Source organism: Delphinus delphis, chromosome 19 (genome assembly GCF_949987515.2).
Source record: "Delphinus delphis chromosome 19, mDelDel1.2, whole genome shotgun sequence".
In the NCBI taxonomy this organism is placed as follows: domain Eukaryota; kingdom Metazoa; phylum Chordata; class Mammalia; order Artiodactyla; family Delphinidae; genus Delphinus; species Delphinus delphis.
Window position 1 is genome coordinate 24191605 of NC_082701.1, and position 18493 is coordinate 24210097.

Consider the following 18493-nt stretch of genomic DNA (forward strand, 5'->3'; position numbering starts at 1 on the left):
AGAGAATAATATGCACAATTGTCTGAAAATACTCCTCCCTTTTCCAACTACAAGTCCTTTAAGGCCATATTTTCTTCATGTATTTCAATCAAAACAATTTATCACATCAGATTGAATACAGAAGCAGATATGAGATTCTAGCTGTTTTCTATTAAGCTGGATATTTAAGAGATTTGCAAAAATCTAAAAATGTCACTCTTCTAATTTTTTTAAGTTATTTTTCATAAAAATATATTATTTGTGTTAATATGATAGCTTTTTAAGTAATTAATATTTTTTCATGTTTTTTGTTTTAATTTCTAATTTAGTAACTATCACTAGATATAAACCACATAAAGAAAATCTCAATAATTTTTAAGAGTGTACAGAGGGACTTACCTGGTGGTCTAGTGGTAAGGAATCCGCCTTCCAATGCAGGGGACACAGGTTCGATCCCTGGTCAGGGAACTAAGATTCCACATGCTGCGGGGCAACTAAGCCCGCGCACCTCAACTAGGGAAAGCCTGCTCGCCACAACTAGAGAGAAGCCTGCGTGCCGCAACAAAAGATGCCACAGTGAAGATCCCGTGTGCTGCAAATAAGACCTGACGCAGCCAAATATAACATATAATAAATAAATAAAACAAATATATATTAAAAAAAAAGTGTAAAGAGTTCTGAGACCAAAAGGTTTTGAGAAACACTGCTTAAGAGAATTTGCCTCTGATTCCAACCCCAAATTGTTTTTTGTATCCTCAACCAGAGTTGAACCTGGGGTAGATATCTGGCCCAGGCGAAATCAAGCCTTAGACTGACCAAATCAGATATTGCTCAGGAATCTGAATTAAGCTTCATGGATACTGAAGTCTGTTTATGGTGGAACACTAGACTCCATTAACTCTAACTGCTGAAGTATTGTACTTGGAACTGTTTTGGTGCCAGCCCTTTCTGAAGCCTTGCCGTTCACCTTTTCCTTGGATTCGACGACAGCTATTTCCTTCTGATAAATCTTTTATATGAGCTATTTTAAATAGGCTTCTTTTCCTTATGATCAAGAAAGCCTTAACACCACAGAACCTCAATGCCGTTACCAGAAGTGTTTCATCTGGTGTCCTTGTATGAAACAACAAATTATAACAAGATTCTCCTCCATCTGAAGACCATATTCCCATATAAAAAAAAAATTATCACTCCAACAAAACTAAAAATTGAATGTAAATTATCGGCTCATTCAGAATAAGAGACAAACTTAATGACCAGCTGCAGATAAGGGAGGCTTGATTTTTTTCTCTCTTTTGGAGAAGACCATTATATATCATGTCAATACAATTTAGACAGCAAATGGCTTCACTGCAATACACCAATCTGACAGGGTTTTTCAGAGAGGTTGTTGAACAGAAAAAGAACAAGGTAATGAGACCTGCCCTACCAGATATGAACAACTATTATAAAGCTATGATAATTAAGGCAGTGTAGTACCAGCACAAGATATGTAAACAGACCAATGGTACAGAATATAGAGAACACAGACACAAATCCTCATATATTTGGAAACATGTAGGTGGTATTTCAAGTTGTAGGGGGCAAATATGACTATTCAATAAATGATGGTGGCATATCAGGTTATCCTATGGAAAGAAAATTAAATCCCTACTTTGGGTTATCCTTATGAAAATAATTAGATCCCTACTTAACACCAAGCGTCAAAATAAATTCCAGGTGGATTAGAAACCTGAATGTGAAAAGCATAACTTTAAAACTTGTAGAAGAAAATACAGGATGTAACTATTACCTCACAAGAAACACACACTATAAAGGAAAAAAAAAAATCCTACTTTAAAGTTTAAATTTAGTTTCAATAAAAGATAAAGTTAAAAAACAAATTAGGGGCTTCCCTGGTGGCGCAGTGGTTGGGAGTCTGCCTGCCGATGCAGGGGACACGGGTTCGTGCCCCGGTCTGGGAAGATCCCACGTGCCGCGGAGCAGCTGGGCCCGTGAGCCATGGCCGTTGAGCCTGCGCGTCCAGAGCCTGTTCTCCGCAACAGGAGAGGCCACAACAGTGAGAGGCCCGTGTACCGCAAAAAAAAAACAAAAAACAAAAACAAATTAAAACATACCCATTATGGATGGCTATTATTTTTTTAAAAAAGAAGAAAATAACAAGTGTTGCCAAGGATGTAGAGAAACTGGAACCCTTGTGCACTATTGGTAAGAATGTAAGATGGTGCAGCCACTACATTAAACTGTATGGAGCTTCCTTAAAAAAGGTAAACATAGAATTAACATATAATTCAGCAATTCCACTTCTGGGTATATACCCAAAAGAATTGAAATCAGGGTCTCAAAGAGATATTTGCCCGCCTATGTTCAGAGCAGCATTATTCACAACAGCAAAAGGTGGAAGCAACCCAAGTGTCCATTGGTGGATGAATGGATAAACAAAATGTAATTACATACATACAAAGAAGTATTATTCAGCCCTGGAAAGGAAGGAAATTCTGACACATGCTAAAGTATGGATGAACCTCACAGACATCATGCTAAGTGAAATAAGCCAGATACAAAAGGACAAATACTGCATGATTCCGCTCATATGAAGTATCTAAAAGTAGTCAAAATCATAGAAACAGAAAGTAGTACCTGTTTCCAAACACCAAGAAAAGGATTATGTAAATCTCAAATTAAGGAGATGAATGATTACATATACATCTTTTTTTTCTTACAAACAAATAGATTGATAGGAGGAATCAGAGGTCTTCAGAGAACTACTGCAAGCCCTCCTTTGATGTAGCTGGTGCCACAGCCTGAAGATTTATGCCAACAGCTTCTTAGAAAGCAACAGTCAAGAATAAAGGTCTCTAGGGCTTCCCTGGTGGCACAGTGGTTGAGAGTCCGCCTGCCAATGCAGGGGACACGGGTTTGTGCCCTGGTCCGGGAAGATCCCACATGCCGCAGAGCGGCTGGGCCCATGAGCCATGGCCGCTGAGCCTGCACATCCGGAGCCTGTGCTCTGCAACGGGAGAGGCCACAACAGTAGAGGCCCAAGTACCGCAAAAAAAAAAAAAAAAAAAAGAATAAAGGTCTCTGGGACTTCCCTGGTGGTCCAGTGGTTAACTCTCTGCGCTTCCACTGCAGGGGGTGTGGGTTTGATCCCTGGTCAGGGAACTAAGATTCGGCATGCCGCACGGCGTGGCCAAAAAATAAAAAAACTTTTTAAAAAGAGTTGTTGGGACTTCTCTGGTGGCGCAGTGGTTAAGAATCCACCTGCCAACGCGGGGAACACAGGTTCGAGCCCTGGTCTTGGAAGATCCCACATGCCGCGGAGCAGTTAAGCCCGTGCGCCACAACTACTGAGCCTGCACTCTAGAGCCCACGAGCCACAAGTGCTGAGCCCACGTGCCACAACTACTGAAGCCTGCACACCTATAGTCCGTGCTCTGCAGCAAGAGAAGACACTGCAATGAGAAGCCTGTGCGCTCCAACGAAGAGTAGCCCCCCGCTCGCCGCAACTAGAGAAAGCCCGCACGCAGCAACGAAGACCCAATGCAGCCAAAAATAAATAAATAAATAAAATAAAAATTTTTTTAAGTGTGAAAAAAAAAAAGAATAAAGGTCTTCACGGTCAAGCAACAGTTACTGTCTGAATGTAAAATTCCCATTCTGCGGTCTGCATCCAGCTCTCCCAAAGCAGCATGACCAACTCTGCCACACAGAGCAACTAAACAACTCCTGCCAATTCTATTAAAACATGACCATAGTTGTAAGCATGAAGGCCCAAGTGTTCCCTAAAGAGGCTAAACTTCAGAATCTTTTTTCCTATAATGGGAGCTTGTCAAAAACAAAAGTAAAAGAAGCTACTGGATCTTAGGAGCAAATGTATCAGCATAGCCTTTCAGAGTGATTCACCATGACTGAAAACAAACACAAGAAACAGGTGTGCTTCCCTGAATACACAACCAGAATTTAATATGGAGGCAGTATTGTTATGAAACTAGGTTAAGAATAACCTTATAAAATCTGAAAGTAAATATGACAAGATGGTAAAAAGAAAAATGAATTTCAGATAAATATCAGAATACTGTTATTGTCAGGCTCTGAGTAACTTGAAATCAGTAAGTTACTCAAAATACCACTAAACGGTAAGAATCTTATAAATCATTTTCTGCTAAGGCAGGAATTAGTTTAGCCCCAAAACAGTTTTAGAATGTATAAATCTTTCATTTATATTATCCTTCATTAGTGTGATGGATTTTCAGAAAACACTGTGGATGCATCAACATTTCTGAGTCCATAGTACACGATAAAAATCCACAGGATCCAGCACTGTTCCACAATCTGTGATAAGACAGCTAGATATCAGAGTTCACGGCCTATCTGAAAATTTCCCCTAATTAAGAAAAATTTGTCTCTTTTTTATGATGAAATCTAGTGATAATGAAAAAAACATGCTATTACAGCATAATCTTACATAACAGTCCAACTGTGTTGGAGAAATGTGTGTAATTGAGGAAAAGGGAGGAAAGACAAACACATACTTGTACATATATACATATACACACAAAGATTTATAACAATCAAAACCCCATATCCCCAAGATACTACATACAAATTATCAGTTTCTAAATTTCATCCTGTGTACCTTTCAATCTCAGAAAAAAAGCAAGGTTGCTCATGAGAGAAGAAACTCCCCAGTGTCCTCTATAGCTAACCTTATATTAACGATGTCGGGGTGGAAAGCAATGCCCTCTTCAGAGATACTACCTGTCTTTCACAAAGACTATTCAAGATAAGAAATCTGTGAGGTCTCAGATTCAGAACCCAGCAATGCCAGTGGCACAGAAGTGAGTCAAACACTAGGTGCATTGTGTTAAAAGAAAGGCACCTTTAGTTTTTAGAATGTGGTGCCAGAAACTCCCTAGGGAGATGAACAACATAATTTATTAAAAGGGAAGAAAACGTAATTAATGTATATATAAATGTACAGAGGTGAGGTGAAGGGACATTTGAGACAAGAAAAATACAAAATGATCCAGGGACTTCTTTTACTAGAAGCATTCAGACACCAAGCTTAAGGGTTCCCACAGGTCAAATATGGGACATTTTGAGAATCAAAAAACGGCTATAATTATTGGTAAAACATAGACTAAATTAAAATCCACGCGTTTATGATACTAAAACCAAGAGAGCAAGAAAAAGAAACAATTCATTTGCTATCATTAAAGGTATACCAACTCCTTGTTCAGAAAATTGCTAAAGGGAAAATTAAGAATTTACCTGAACTTTTGGGAAGAAATTATGATTTATTCCTAACTGATGAGGGAAATCTTTACAGAAGATGGAAGGCAAAGGAATGGCAGAATTCGAAAATTACCATTTTGTAATAACCAAAGAAATAACTGATTCAGGCAAGGATCATCATCAGAAGGTGAAAGGAGAAGTAAAACACTATCACGCCAAAGTGTCACCACTCTACAGATTACTTGCTAATTACAAAGGGGAAAAGAGTCTTTACAGTGGAGAGAGCTGGTATTTATGATCTTGAACAAACAAATTCATCACCATTAACAGTCAGACATTATGACATGATGTTTCTCTTACTGTGATGTGATACGAGGTACATAGCATCACCTATGAAGTATTATTACCAAAAATGTTTAACCTGAATCTAACCAAGACTTCACTGCCAGTTTGTAGGAAATACAGAGATAAAGGAACAAATTAAATGAAACTGTGAGGAAACACTCAGAAAATTCCAGAAGTGATATGTTATACAAGACAGATGGCCTGGTCTCTTCAAAAAGGCAGTACTGCATGGCTCCTAAATAAAGGGTTCTAGATTGAGAAAGAGACTAAAGAGGGGACTTCCCTGGCGGTCCAGTGGTTAAGACTTCACCTTACAATGCAGGGGGTGCGGGTTCGATCCCTGGTCGGAGAGCTAAGATCCCACATGTCTCGTGACCAAAAAACAAAAACAAAAAAAACCCAGAAGGAGGCTTCCCTAGTGGCGCAGTGGTTAAGGATCCGCCTGCCAATGCAGGGGACACAGGTTCGAGCCCTGGTCCAGGAAGATCCCACATGCCGTAGAGCAACTAAGCCCGTGTACCACAACTACTGAGCCTGCACTCTAGAGCCCGTGCCCTGCAACAAGGGAAGCCACAACAGTGAGAAGCCCACACACCACAACAAAGAGTGCCCCCTGCTTGCCTCAACTAGAGAAAGCCCACGAGCAGCAACAAAGACCCAACACAGCCAAAAATAAAAACAAATTAATAAATAAATTTATAAAAAAAAAACAGAAGCAATATTGTGACAAATTCAATAAAGACTTTAAAAAAAAAAGAGAGACTAGGGCTTCCCTGGTGGCACAATGGTTGAGAGTCCGCCTGCCGATGCAGGGGACACGTGTTCGTGCCCCGGTCCGGGAAGATCCCACATGCCGCGGAGCGGCTGGGCCTGTGAGCCACGGCCGCTGAGCCTGCGCGTTCGGAGCCTGTGCTCCGCAACGGGAGAGGCCACAACGGTGAGAGGCCCGCATACCGCAAAAAAAAAGAGAGACTAAAGAGACATGTTTGGAGAAAAAAATACCAATAGCTAACAAGCGTTGCATTGGAGACAATTGGGAAAATCTGAACATGAACTGGGTATCAGATGGTATTAGGAAAGTATTGTTAATTGCCTCAGCTGTGACAATGTAAGAACAATTAACTAAAACAATGTTTTTATTTTAAAAAGATGCATCTAAAGTAAAGCATTAAAGTATTAAGGTGTCATGATATCTACAATATAAAGATTTATATATTATATGTAAAGACACATACATAGATAAAGCAAATACAGAAAACATGAAAAATTGTTGAATCTAGGGGATAATTGGTATAAAGGTGATAACGGTACTGTTCTTTCAATTTTTCTGTATGTTTAAAATTTTTCACTTAAGCAGTTGTGGGGGGGGGGCTCAAAATGTACTTCCTCCCGGAAGGCCTTCCAAATGACCTCGCCTCTAAATCTTAATCGCTTCTTTACAAAGTCCTCTCAGCATGTAGCACAGTATATTTCTGTTCCTGTTCTGTTTTCTAATTGTTCTCTTATAATTTGATACATTCGGATTTGGTTTTCCAATAAAACTGTAAGCTCCTTCCAGCACAGACATCTTTTAATTCTTTTCTATTTTCTCAGAGGTCATAGCGAAGCACAAATTCTGCAATTAGCAGACTTTTTTTTTTTTTTTTTTTTTTGCGGTATGCAGGCCTCTCACTGTTGTGGCCTCTCCCGTTGCAGAGCACAGGCTCCGGACGCGCAGGCTCAGCGGCCATGGCTCACAGGCCCAGCCGCTCCACGGCATGTGGGATCCTCCCGGACCGGGGCACGAACCCGCGTCCCCCGCATCAGGAGGCGGACTCTCAACCACTGCGCCACCAGGGAAGCCCCTAGCAGACTTTTTTAAAGTACCAGTAGCGAACCGGTTTTCAAGGCAGAAACAGAGACACAGATGTAGAGAATAAACGTCTGGACACCAAGTGGGGGGATGGTGGGACGAACTGGGAGATCAGGATTGACATATATACACTAATATGTATAAAATAGATAACTAATGAGAACCTGCTGTATAGCACAGGGAACTCCACTTCGCTGCACAGTAGAAACTAACACAACATTGTAAAACAACTATCCCATTAAAAAAAAAGTAAATAAAATAAAAATCAAAAAAAAAATAAAAGTACCAGTATCAGTATTCTGTGCAGGCACTCAGAAAAGCACCTTAACTAACTGGGTTAGCTTTCCAACTCCTCAACAGAATGGCAGTTCGCTCGTATAAACAATTTTGAGTCACTGCTATCAAAAAGAGATCATCAAACATCACTTATGGGCTTACAGAATTTCACATAGAGAAACTAGCAGCAAGAGTTAAAGGGAGAAATTAGAATATAGGTTCTACATGTCTTCCTAGCGTTGTTAATGGATTTCCCGTGTTACCCAGGCATACAACTTTATTCTCATTATTCTTCAGTCCAACAATGTCTATCACCACCACCCCCATCTGCAAAACAGTGACAGTATTTATCCACAACTCCTGGGTGTAATGAATCTTAACAAGCTACATAATGAACTTTAAAAACTTAGACAAAAGAGTGCACACTTTTTTTTTTTCTCTTTTTGGCAGCGCCGTGCGGCATGTAGGATCTTAGTTCCCTGACCAGGGATCAAACCCATACCCCCTGCAGTGGAAGCGTGGATTCTCAGCCACTGGGCCACCAGCGAAGTCCCCTGCACAAAGATTTTTAAAATTTGATAATACAGTGTTGGTGAGAAAAGAGGCAGACTCATACACTGCTGGCAGGAATATAAATACAACCTCCATGGAAAGCAACTTAGCGATATCTAACAACATTAAAAACGCATATATCCTTCCACTAGGAATTTATCCAACAGACACCCATGTACATAAAAAGTACATACAAGGAGTTAATTGTAGCACTGAAAACAACCTAAGTATCCAATAAGAGCTGGCTGAATGACGGTACATCTATACAGTGGAGTATCTGCCATCTTTCAAAATGGGAGAGGTACTCTATGTACTACATGAAATGACAGCCAAGATATACTAAGTAAAAAAAGCAAAGTGCAGAATAGTGGGTACAGTATCTTATTTGTATAAACAACAAATAAAAACAAAATACCAACGAATACATAGTTGTATATGCTTATAAAAGCATTACCTCTCGAAAGGTAAACAAAATACAGGTAACAATAATTTCCTTTGAGGGAGGTAACTAGAACGATGAAAGGAGGACAGGAGAAGAAAGATTCTTCCCTCTCTCTGTGTAGCGTTTGAGTTTTATTTCATATGTATGTACATGTGTTACCCATTTAAAGAGTTATTTTTTTAAACATGGCTCTGCACCAGTTCGAATTATGTAATTAATATTATCTTAACCTAAAAGCATTTCATGTCTTCATACCATGAAAATTTTACATGAGACTTCAGTGAATTCAATCAGATAAAAACAAAGCATCCTACAGGACAGAAGCCTACTGAGAAGAGAAATGGACATTTATTACCTCCATAGCTTTACTACAAGATTTTACCAGACTACCTGATGGAAGTCTGGACATAGGCAACATTAAACATCTCCAAGCACCAAACTAACCACTATGAAGAGCTCTAAAAGGAGAAGTCCCAAAGTACCAAATAGACACCAGCCACCCCCAGCCTAAGTGTGAAGCTGTCACAATAACTTACACTCCTCAGTCTTCACACAAGGAAAAAAAAGATGAGTCTCCAGCTCTTTCACAGGACACGAGAAAATATATGCCCCCCCAAATTCCTGTGCTTCCTCTGTGTCCTCTCTCGGCTCCAGCTGTAACCATGGCAACAGAAAACAGCACAAAAGGCAGTTGAACTATGAGAAGGCCAGAGTTAAATGGAGAAGTGAAAAAAATATATATATACTTTAAGGCCCAAGAACATAAGGTCCTAGAGTTAAGAATGGCAGCAAAAAAAAAAAAAAAAAAAAAAAAAAAAGCCTTGAGAGGCGAATACCAAAGAAAGAACACAAAGGAAAGAGAAGAGAAAATAAGGCTCACTAATATGTCCCATTCCTAAGTTATCCAGATAGGAGACAAGGTTGGCAAAGACAACTGAAAAACACAGAAAATGTGCACACACCCCCCCCCAACAATTTAGTTATTCATTTCAATGCTATTCAGCAAACCTTTTGCTTGTAACAGTTTATTAACTCCTCACTCTGTTCTGATGGCAGAGGTAAGAAGCAGCAAGTATCCAAAGCAGTGGCAACACAGGAAGGAGTAAATTAAGGGACCACGTGTAATCTGCCAACTGAAAACCCTGGTTCTAGATCACTGAAATATTACTGTACCTTAAAGTTAATTTTTAAAAATTTGCTCTTTGTTATTTGCAAATGTGAAAGAAACACCACTCTTGTTACTTAAAATTAAAACGTCCACTGGGTAATTTATTGTCCACCAGTAGTTTCAGATTGCTTTTGTTTTCATGTGCTGTTCAGAGCATCAATAATGTACAGCTAAAACGAAAGCGCTAAGGAAGATCTTTTACCAAAAAAGAGGCAAATAGGTCACACAAAGTAGGAGGGCTGGAGATGAGAGAACCCTGACGTCTTGATTTACAATTACTATTCTAAGCCCTATACCCTTCGCTCTTTATCTAGTTCTGTGAGAATAATAAATAACTTTACTAAACGAAACTCCCCTTACTTTCGTTTTTATGACCCTAGTCCTCCTTAGAAAGGCTACCAAAATCCCCTGCCAGAATAATTGAATGGGTTGGGGCACCTACTCCTAAATTTAGGGGAAGTTTGCATTAAAGATACAACATGACGATGGGAGTATCCGAGGAAAGAAAAATAATGCTAGAACTAGGAGCTGCAGTGACAGTTTCAAAAGAAGGGTCAGCGTGGGGCACGTTGGCTCTGGGAGGCGTTTGTAGCCTGGGAGTCTCTAGGACAACACAAGATGCGAACGGTGCTTTGCCATAAACTCCCTTAAATAATCTAAATTCTCCCTTTTGGATAAAAGCAACAGGCTCACTATCTGGCACCAAGTCTAGCCCACTGCCCGGGAAGAAGGCAGGCGCGTGGTCAAGGGTCTCTTTATCCCGCAGGTCCCTGCAACACAGCGATGCGCATGCGCCCCGAGGGCAGCGAACAAGCACCCCTGGCTCGTTCACACTCGCGCATGCGCAGTCACCCATCTCGCCGCAGGCGACAGCTCACTATTTGGCAAGGGGGATGGGGCTGGGAAAATTATGGGGGGGGCCGAAGGCGGGGGCGCGTTTACGGTTGATTAGGCTCTGGCATTCGCGGGCCACGTAACCCGGCATGTGGGAAACGGGGCAGAGAAGAGTTATGTGAGGCGGCGGGGGGGGCGGGAGTGTGGGGGGGTCAGTCACCCCTTAAGGGAGACGCCCCGCCCCCACTCCGACAGGACAACCCTCTTCCTCGACTCTCCTCCCCCCACTCACCTGAGAGCGGCGGCGACAGCTGCTGGTCCCCGTCCCCCTGCACTCGCCTCATACTGTCCGCAACATCCGGGACCTGCGGAACCGCCGATACACAAATACACACACACTCGGAGCGCGCACACTCACACATACACACACACACCGAAACACACCAGCCGGGGCGTCATGGCGTCAGCACGTCGACGCAGCGAGCGCGTACCCGCCAGGCCCCACCCCGCACGGCCTCCGCCCCCTCTACTCCCCTCCCCTCCCCTCTCTGGGTTCTCATGCCTCTCCTCCCTCTGCTTCAAGACTCCGCCTACCTTCCCTAGTGCGCATGCGTCCCGGTTCTCACCAGGCCCCGAGGATTTGAGGGGAAGGAGGGGCCTGAGAAGAAAGAGGCGGGAACTCGGAGGGGGTCGCGTGCAGGGCGCGGCAGGCTTCGCGGAGGTGCGAGGACGAAATAGAGGCACACCAAGAGTGGGAGTGGGGTGGCCGTAACAATAAAGGCATTTAACAACAGCAGCTTATACTTACAAGCAGGGTGTGGTTTACTAACGACTTTACCTCATTTTTTTCTAACCAACTGTCAGTAAAATATTTTTTAGACTTTATGATGATGTTAGAGACTCTTTTAAGTAACATAAAACTGAGCATTTGGAAACAGAAAGGAGAAGGACCGTTCTTTTGAGGGAAGGCAGGCATATAGGTGGCTTAACTGAAAGGAAGCTGATTCAGTGACAATTTATTGTCTTGGACACCTGGGTCCCCAACTGGTCTCACATCCTAGCTCCCCAAGGGCTATGGTTGATTCCTGAGTTGAGTAAAAGAAAAAAGTCTCAGGGGTTTCCCTGGTGGTCCAGTGGTTAAGACTCCACGCTTCCACTGCAAGGGGCATGGGTTCAATCCCTGGTCGGGGAACTAAGATCCCGCATTCAGTGCAGTGCCGGCAAAAAAAAACCAGGAAGTCTCAGAGCATCTTGGCCCTGGGAGAAAAAAGTCATCTCCACGTTATTATGTTAGAGTCATAATGTCAGTGATGGGATATTTGTTATTGTTACAATTCTTTCCTTTAGCTTCAACTGTAAAAAAATTATTCTTACTGAATCAAGCCAAATAATCTGGAACAGGCGTTGTCTCTTTTCCATACTGAGATTATACCATTACGTAGACACGCACACAAGTGCACGAGAAGGCATCGTATCCAAAGGAGCAACCAAATGAATCTATGGGTCGTGGGGTGACAAAGTGTGGGCCCTGCCTTGGGGATAGCTACCGGAAGCTCTGCTTCTGTGGGACTGTCTCCTGCCACATGCATCCTGGCTCTGGGTGGCTGGTGAGTCTGTTCAGCAGGGAAAGCTGGGAGCCCATGAGCAAAGCCACCGGGGAGGCTGTGACAGTGCCAGACTGCCTTCCACTTTCAAATATGCAAGCACACCCTACAATCCCACAGCTTAAAATGTCCTAGGAATGACAGACAAAACACTCTAAACTCCTTAAGCTTGCTCAACCCATATTTCAGCCAAAATGATCAAGAAATGGAGATCCTAAATTCAACAGTGATGTGGTTACGGTGCCTGCCCCACTGAAAACAAAAAGCACTTTCGTCACCTATTAGGCTGGTGCCTGAAACTTTCCAATTAGATTTCACTCAGCAGCAGCAGCAAATATTTCATTCTGTTAGCTGAAGCCAGCGAGGTTTTTGGTCCTTGGGAAGAATCAGAGTGCCCCCCAGGCAACCCAGTAACCAGTTACAAGTAACTGATTCCTGGTGTCACTGAAACTGTTCAGTTCCTGTTCTTTTGACTTCAGATCTCACAGGATGGCAGGGAAGAAAGAAAAGGGGTACTGCTTGGAGGGAGGAGCATGGAGGTGGGAAGGGGTGCAGAAGGAGGAAACTGGAGGCACGGACAACATACTTTAGCTACCTTACAACTGGGGCTAATCATTACAGTTTAGTCAGATTCTGCCTGGGACCTGGGAAGTGACTCCTCAGAGCTGGTGAGTCTGCGCCAGCAGCTTGTCCAGGCTGGCCCTGAATCTCCAGAGAGGTAGAAGGACATAAGAGTCCTATCTCCATCTGTAGCCTGGTGTGACGAGGCTCCCATTCTACTGTGGGGACCATACCGCCCACCTGAGATGTGATCCCACCAGCCTCTGTACAAAGGACTTTGATTTGGTGTGGATCTGATTAAATGACTGTAGATGTCCTTGGAAGCACTGTGTGGAAGAATTTTAAACAGCTTCTCCTTTTTAATATGCACTTCCTCTTCAGTTTTAATTATTTTGTTCCTACATTTTCCCTTTCAATTTACTAAAATCTAGAAATGTAATTAGAGCAGAAGCTGGGCTCAGAGAAAGCTGCCAGGATTTCTACAGCATGATTAAATACACTAGGCATCCCTTTAGTGTGGGGCTGAAAAATAGGATTCTCATTATTATCTTTCCTTATCCAGGAAAGAATCAGTACCACGTACAGATACGGATTTATTGAAAACGCAGCACTAATTAAAAACTCACCCAGCCTCTTGATGAGGTTTGGGAGGGGAGGAAGTGCAGTTATTTCATTATTTCCTCCATTTACTGTTTCACAACAAGCAAGGAACCCCCTCTTCTCTCCCCTCACGAGGGACTTAATGAGGCTTTTATCTGTGCAACAACAATCAACCTTACAATGGTACCAATTCAATTCACTGCTCTTTGTGATGGTAGGAAACACACAGAACTTGTTTTCTTAATCCAAAACACAAATGACAAAGTGTTCTTTGGCCATCACGAGCCAGGTCTGGGCAAGGAATCTGTCCCAAAGACCCCTAGACGTCTGGTATTTATTCTGCCAATGAGGATCTTCAGCTCCATTTTACAGTCCAATAAGCAAAGGTATGGTTTCCCTTGAAGGTATAGGGGAGGTAGAGGCAGGCAGGAATGAATAGAAGATGAGTGCCTGGATAGGAGGTGGAAATTCAGGAAGGAAGATCCTTAGTAGGGGCATGGTCCTGTCTAAAGTGACAGATGACACCCCCTGGGATACAGATGTAAGACCACACTCAAGGAAGCATACCAACAAGAACACACTGATGAGGTTGTGCTAGGGCTGTGATGGGGTTTAGTAGAAAATTGGCAGCGATGAAACATTTATTGATTGATTAAATTTCATAGTGAAGCAGCTGTGGCTTAATGAATGAGCTCCAGCCACCTCGGAGACTCAAGTTCAAACCCAGCACTATCGCTTTCTACATATAAACTTGGACGAGGTTCTCTGAGCCTGTTTTTCCATATGAACAATGGAGAAAATAATGCTCACCATATCATAATGTTGTGAGGATTAACTGAAATAATATATGAACATAGCACAGTCCCTCTACACAGAATAGAATAGACCCCACTTATTTACGGATGTATTACTGAATGTGGATTTGGGGGTAAGTGTTCACATGCCTGCTGGTCTTCAAGCCTCACTCTAATCGATGTGCCATCCGTGCTCCTTTCCTTTATGCCGTTCTTTAGAATTCTTCAGGAAGCATGGAATCAAAGAGAGCAGCACGGGCTTCTCGGCCAGAACACTGACACTTGCTAGCCAGGGTCCCTGAGCAAGCTCCTTGACCTCAGGGTCTGTTTCCTCACAGATCAGTCAGGTTTCTGGTTGTAAGAACTGCCCCAACGCTGGCTATATCAGCCCCAACTGGAATTTACTGAAGAAATATCTCTGGCTCCCAGAATTGTCAGGAGCTGAAGAATCAGTCTTGGAAATTCGGCAGAAACCAAGGGCTGGTGGAGGAAGAACGACAACCTTCTTTAGTAGGACCTTCTGGCCAGGAGGTCCAACCGCTGGGCACTGCCACAAAGTGCCACCAGCAGACACATGGCTCCGGCTGCTGCCGTTGCAAAAGGACCTTTAACCTTTCTTCCGTCTGTGTGCCTCAGGCTGCAAACCCAAAGCCCAGGCAGCAGCACCCTGTTGACTAATCCTAGACCACATCCTGGGCCCTGACCACCATGGGAGAGGGGGGAGGGGCGGTGAGGAGGGAAACGAAGAAAGGTCTCGCTTGCCACGGTGTCCACGGTGTAACGTTCAGCACTCCTTCTCACTGACGCTGTCCGCAGCAGGGTACTCATCCCAAACAGGAAGGGGGTCAGATGCTGGACCACCAACCCTCCCACCTCATCCTTGAAACAGGGCATTCATCATAGGGTAGTAAGCAGCGTCATATGACATGTTTGTTCAAAAGTGCTTGGCATATGAAAGACATTCTGTTACTTTACTTCCCTCTTTTATAAAAGGCTTGGAATGGTGTGCTTATCTGACGATTTGATCAATGTGCTTATAGATATTGAAGTTCTGAGTTTTTCAGATGGTTGGGAAAGATCATGTCTGAAGAGTGGAGTATCAAGCAGACGAGAAGCAGTGGGAAAGAGAAGAGAGGAAATGGCAAGTCTGAGTCCACCTTGTCTTTGATTTTTGTCCTGGACTGGCCACGCAGCTCCATCTCCATCTTGTTCATCTTTAAAATGGTTCTAAGAATTACCTAAAGTCACTGTTTCAAAGTAAGTTTTAGAGGGTCAATATTTGCTTTCAAGAGAGAATATATTACCAAAAAATGGATTACATTCACTGTTACGAATTATGTTCAGTGGTTTCTTGGCCCTATTCTGAATGGGCTTGATCCACTACCTCTTGGTATTTGCCCTAAAATAACATTTACCTAAATGTAGATAAGTTGTTTAGGAAAAACATTTTTTTTCCTCTGCCTCCACTCAAATAGAAATTACTACGGATTTTACAACTTTAGATTATCCTTGCCATGGCTGTACTTTATCAAGGTGAATTGATTTCAACTGAAAGTTTATTCTACATTAGAATCCTATTTTTAAAAGGGAATTTAATCTAAAATTCTATCATGGAAGGTCTGTGCCCAAATGAACAGTCACGTAGCACTTACTGAGTGCTCCCCAGGTACAGAGCTCTACGGAGGTAACTACAGGAGAAATCAAAAGAAATAGAAATAGTGTCCCTATTCACAAAGTTTTCAGTTTAGAATTTAAAAATTTCAAAACCGGAAGGGACCATACTGATTCTCCAGCCCAGTGGTTTTTGAACAATGTTTGCCTCTCAAACTCTGGGCTTCTGAAGATTTGCCTCAGGGGTTCCAGGGAAGGGGGAGCAGCAAAGGGGGCTTGGGCAGTCCAAGCCAAGCCAGTCTGGTTCTCTATCCACTCATTCAGGCCAGAAATTGGGCACCATCCTTGAGTCCTCTTCTCCCCTAATACCTTACCTCTAATCCATCAGGCATTCCCATAAATTCTAGTTTCAAAGTATCCCTTGAATCCATCCACTTCTCTCCATCTCCCCAGTCCCATTCAAGTTCTAGCCAACATCCTCCTTGGCCTGAACTACAGCGAGAGGGTCCTAACTGGTCTTCCTAATTCTTTGCTGTCCCTCAATCTATTCTTCACTCAGCAACCAGGGCGATCTAATTAAAACTTAAGTCAGATCATGCTTCACCCCTGCTTAAAAACTTTGAATAGCTTCCCATTGTACCAAGAATAAAACCCAAACTTTGTACCACTGCTTTTAAGAGTCTCACATTCAACTATGTCCCCCGTTGCTCTTTTCTTCCCCATCTTCATTTCATCTTCTTCTGGCCATCTATCAATTCCTAGAGCCCATCAGCCTCTTTCCTCCATGAGCATTTGTGGTCACTATTCCCCCTACCTTGAACAATTTTCCCCTAAACTCTTCACATTGGCTGGTTCTGCCTCTTCTTTCAGGTCTCAGTTTAATTTTTACAGCCCCAGAGAACCTTCTCTGACCACTTGCCTTATCTAAAATAAGGACCTTCTTGGTATCTTGGTACTCTGTTTACTTCCTTTACAACACTAACAATAGTTTGTAATTGTCTTGTGTATTTACTTGTTTATTATCAATCTCTCCTAATCAATTGTTGGCTCCAGCCTGTTTGTTTCTTTTGCTCTCCATAATGTCCCAGCATTCAGCACGGTGCTGACACATGGACAGAAGGTGCTTAGTACATACTGAATGAATGAATGTACCACAGAAAACCCTAGACTTGTCTGGAATGTCAAAGAAGGTTGGAAGCATGAAAGGAAGGTTAGTAGGCAAAGAGCGTGGAGAAGGGGAACGAGGAAGGAAAGCAGGCCAGGCGGATAAAGATCCTAAGGCCAGAGAGAACATGGAGTTTTTGAGAAACTCAAGGAAAATTAGTGTGGCTGGAGTACACAGAGTAAGTGGGAGGGCTGCGGGGAGTGGGTCAGGAGGGTTAGGAATAGCCAGCCAGCGTGTCTCCCCTATGAACCAAACCGCAGGACTGAGAACAGGGGAGGAGTGAATTGCCCAAAGGAAATTCAGGGCCCTCTTGGCAGAAGGAGGAAATGAATGCAGGGGGCCAACAGCGGACGACCATTACTCCTGGTTTTTCCTTCTACCTCTCTGGCTACTCCTTCTCAGTCTCCTTGACAGGCTCTTCCTTTGGCCATCCTTTGAATATCAGCTTTCCTTGGATTGTGTGCAGTTCCTCTCCTCTTCACACTGTCCTCTCTTGCCTTGAGATGGCTCCTTTATTCTCACCGCTCCACTGCCATCCATCTGCTAAAGAATATTCCAAATCTATCTCGAGCCAGGTCTTTCTCTTGAGCTCCACTTACATATCCAACTATCAACCTGATATCTTCAGTTGGATGGTCCATAGGCACCTGAGATTCAGCAGAGGTAAAACCTGATTCTCCTCCGGTGCTCTCTTGCCTCACCAATAGCTCAAGCCTGGGAACGGGAAAGTGTCCTCGACTCCTCAATCCCGCTTCTAATTCAACACCAAGTTCTGACAGTTCCATGCTTTACTTATCTCCCAGTTCTGCCTACTTCCTTCTGTCTCCACTGACACCTCCCCAGTCCTTTCTGGGATTGCAGCAGCCTCCTCCCTGGGCTCCCAACCTCTGGTCTTCACCCTTCCAGTTCATGACTGCTCTGCAGCCCTAGTGAGATGTCTAAAAAGTCAATCTGATTGAGGCACTTATTTGTATTCCACCCTTCACTGCCCTCGATGTAAAAACCATACTCCTTAATAGAGGTGAAAGGCTCTTTACCAGTGACCTATGCCTTAGTCTCCAGGTGGTCTCTGATGCTTCCCACCGCACCTAGCAGTAAGGTTTCCTGTCACACAGAGAACTACTTTCAATTCCCTGAGTAAACCAAGTTCTCTCTTTTTGCACATACTGTTCTCTCTTCCCAGAACAGTCTTCTCCACGGATTTCCCTGCCCCTACCCTCACCTTCCCCTGGTTAATTCTCTGCTGATTCTCCAGCTTCAATTCATCCGTCTGTTCCTCCAGGAAGCTGTGCATGTCCCCTAGCCCTGAGCTAGGTCTTCCCATATTTCTCCTCTCACTGCAACCCCTGTATCGTGGTTGCCTGATTCCCTCTCCGTCCCTCACTAGATGGCAAGCTCTTTGCGGGTAGGGATTTCCCTTTTTTTTCTCTCTCTATCATGTTTTCAGCACAGGGAAGCATTCCTAGCATGTA

At 43.2% G+C, this 18493-nt stretch overlaps 1 protein-coding gene across 2 annotated transcripts in view; it reads right to left on the reverse strand.

The window, feature by feature from the left end:
- Positions 1 to 11134, reverse strand: part of SPOP (speckle type BTB/POZ protein) — a 67922-nt gene extending 56788 nt beyond the window's left edge. For both annotated transcript variants that reach the window (XM_059997508.1, XM_059997507.1), the window contains exon 1: positions 10979 to 11134. The gene's annotated coding sequence lies outside the window, so the exon portion shown is untranslated. The remainder of the gene's footprint in view (positions 1 to 10978) is intronic.
- Positions 11135 to 18493: the final 7359 nt, after the last annotated feature.